This window comes from Leptonychotes weddellii, chromosome 15, assembly GCF_054177405.1.
Source record: "Leptonychotes weddellii isolate Sample4059 chromosome 15, ASM5417740v2, whole genome shotgun sequence".
NCBI lineage: Eukaryota > Metazoa > Chordata > Mammalia > Carnivora > Phocidae > Leptonychotes > Leptonychotes weddellii.
Window position 1 is genome coordinate 1,259,715 of NC_138383.1, and position 3,630 is coordinate 1,263,344.

A 3,630-nucleotide genomic window follows, 5' to 3' on the forward strand; every position below is an offset into this window, starting at 1 on the left:
CATCATCAACAAAGTCAACAGACTACTTGGGCTAAGTGGAGAACCAGGGATTCATCTCCAGACTATGCAAGGAGCTGCGAATCAAGAGACAGTGGGGAAAATCTGCAGACGAGTAGGAGAAAGCATACAAGTGGACAACTTCCAGAAGATGAAACCGCAGAGGCTAATGTCTGAAATACTGTCCAGCTTAATGAATGGAAGCTTCTAGAAGGGATGCCTCCTTGGAGAAGTGTCTTGTACACCCAGGGACTCAGTGTAACCCTGCAAGGCTCCCCTTCGCCAGGGCAGAGGTGAGGCAGAGGTGAAGGATGCGCTCTGAGTGGAATGGGAGGCTCACGGGTGCCCAAGCTTTCTGCAGTGTGAGGAGCGTCCACACGCCTAGCGGGTGGTCAGTAACCGCTCCAACCTGGAGTTGGTGTCCCCAGGCAAGAGATGGACATTGTGTTTATTGGATGCAATTCCAAGTCCAAGGTCCTCTTTCATCTCAAATGGCCAGTGTTTTAATAGAGGACAGAGACCATTTCAAGGATTCACACTGGAAAGCCTGGTCTCTGGTGAGCGAGACTGGCTTCCAGGACCTTTTACGGTTAGAGACCCCAAACATCCAACTCAGAGAGCTTCCGTCTGAGAAGTATGTGAGCTGCTGCTGCTACACATGGAGCCCCCATGGCCTTCCACAGCTGTGCTGGCCTGCAGCCTCATCCCGCCTGATTGGTGGCCAGCCACGTGTTCTTTCCTGCAGGAAGCTTCCCCTCCCTTTCAGCTCCCTGTGGGGGCCCCTTCTAGGGGCGCCCTCCAGGGAGGCCTAATCATGGTGCATGATTCCCAAGGGTCCTCCTACATTTGCAGGAGGCTACATCTCTCTGGAGAGTTACACCTCCCATCCCATTGATTGCAAGTTTGGCCATGGGACATGTTTTAGACAATGAAATAGTTTGAGGAACCTCAGGAGCCAGTGTGGAGTGGCCCTGCTCTCCTTCCCCTCTGTTCTGGGACCACGGTATTCCAGAGAGAGGCTTCTCCGTCAGTCTGGAGGCTGGAGAGATGCTATCAGAGCCAACCTGGATGGACATACAGGGTGAGCAAGAAAGAAATCCTTATTGCTAGAAATCAATGAGATTGTGGGGTTACTTGTTATGCAGCATAACCAAACCTCTCCTGCCTGATACAGCATCCTAGTGTATGTGAGTGGTACCCTCTGCACAGAAATAGAATGAAGAGCCCAGAAATAAACCCTCATGTGTTCGGTCAAGTGATGTTCAACAAGGGGGCCAGGACCACTGAGTGAGGAAAGGACAGTCTTTTTAACAAAAGGTGCTGGGAAACTAGATGCCTACATGCAAAAGAATGAAGCTGGACCCTTATCTCACGCCATATGCAAGCATCAACTCAATAGTGACTGAAGACCAAAATATAAGACCTAGAAGACCATGGAAGGAGAGCCTTGTGGCATTGGGTTCGGCAGGGGTTCCCGAGGTATGACAGCAAAGTCACAGGTGACAAAAGAAAAAAATAGACAAGGAGGACCTCATGAAAATTCTACAATTTTGCACATGCAGAGACGCCATGTGTCTGCGGATTTGATGACTCTGGAACCTCATGGAGGTGGAGCCACACAGCATTTGTCTTTTTGTGTCTGCTTTTGCCACTGTTCACAGTGTCCTCCGGGTTCATCATGTTGTAGCGGGTGTCAGCATGTCCTTCCCCGTCTCGGTGTAGACTGCGGTCTGTCCGTCTCTTCATCCACGCACGGACACTGTGTGGCTCCCACTGCTTGGCTCCTGGGAATCGTGCTGCTGGGAGCATGGGTAGAGAAATATCTCCTTGGGTCCCGCTTCTCATTCGTTTGGGCACTTACCAAGAGGTGGAATTCCGGATCACACGGCAATCCTAACTTTTAGGGACCCCATCCATCTGCACAGCAGCGGCCCATGTCACGTTCCCACCAGCCATGCCCCCAGTTCCTCCGCGCCCTCACAGCCCTCGCTGTTTACCGTTCTGTCGCTAGTGGCCACCCGAGGGGGTGTGCCGCAGGCTCTTTGAGGGTAAGCACCGTGGGCGCACCAGGGTCTCCCACCCCCTCACGCAGGGCCCGCCTGGCACACAGTAGGTGCTCAGGACCTGTCCAGCTTATCTGAGCCAGCAGACTCGGTCCTGCCTCCAGGGCAGTAAAACAAAGCACTTGGAAGACACTGAAGCTCAGGACTCAGGGAGCAGAGCTGAAACATGGCCTGGGCGGGACGGGGTGCTGGGGCAGCCTGGGGACTGCAAGGGCATGGAGGGGAGTCAGGACCAATGGACACCCGAGCTCAGCTCACTTACAAGACTTCAACCTAGAAGAGCGTGATCTGCAGAACTTACAGGCCAGTTGCCACGGAGGCCAGGCATGAGACTGAGGGGGCTCTGTCTCCCCTGACCCCCAGCCGGGCTCCACGCTCCCAGAGGCCTTTGGTGGCTGGGTGGTCCCTCTGTCCTGAGCCAGCCAAAGCCTCGGCACTCAGAGCCACAGGAGACACCCCGAAGGAGAGTCGTGGCCGTGCCATCTGCCCCCGGAGTGGGGTCTTGTTGGAGGGACAGAACAGAAAGGCCCTCTCTGTCCTCTTGCTGTGGGCTCCTCACAGCCTGCTGACTGCCCCGACGTGCTGTCGTCTGGGGTCTGTCCCAGCTCAGCTCCTGTCGGGATCAGAGCCTGCCTGGGATGCCCGCCGTGGCTGTGCCCCTCTGGCCCCCCCTGGCCCGAGGTCTGTACCCTGCCCCATGGCCCTCCCCACAGCCAGTTCCCTCCCCCTCACCTGGCTTTACGGTCCCCAAAGCAGAGGCTGATGGGAAGCTGTGATTTGGGGGGGCGGGGGTGAGGGACACTAGAGAAAGCCCTGCATTTTTGAGACCCTCACTCAGAGGCCCTGCTCCCAGGGAAGGGGGTGACCCAGCTGTCTCACGAGGAGCAGGGGGCTCCTGAGGGCTGTGGGAGCCATCCAATGGGCTGGACCAATCCAAGGTGAAGCCTCAGCAATGGTGAGCACCCCAGGACTAGTCTAGCTTCTGCCCCGTCCATCTGCCCCTCCTTCAGCTGCCCACCGGCCCCAACATCACACCCCGCCTTATCCCCCTCCCTGTCCTTTGTGGAAATATAGCTGCTGGCCGGTGAGAACAAGGGACCTGGTCTCTGCACCCCAGCCGGCTCCTGCAGAGGAGGGTAGAGCCCAGGGCAGCAGAATTCGGATGTCCCCCGCCCCACCTCCCCCACCCCGGGCCCAGGAGGGATGGCTCCCGGGGCTGCGTCTCTCCAGCAGGACACAGCAGGCCAGATGGGCCCTGGAGGTGGGCCAGTCTTCGACTGCCCATCCTGCCTCACTTGCTCTGGCCCCATGGTGGTACCGAGAGCCCCATAATTCCTGGTGGCTCACTGGGACCGCAACACTGCTCATCCTGGACTGGCTTCATCAGAGTCCCGTCCTCATCCTCATAAGGAAAAGACCCCACGGTGTTAGAGGCCTGCACTGCCTGAGTCATGAGGAAACTCTGCCTCTGGGAAACAGGCATATATTTCTTTTCTTTCTTTCTCTTTTTAAAGATTTTATTTATTTGAGAGAGCGAGAATGAGAGAGAGAGAGAACACATGAGAGGGGG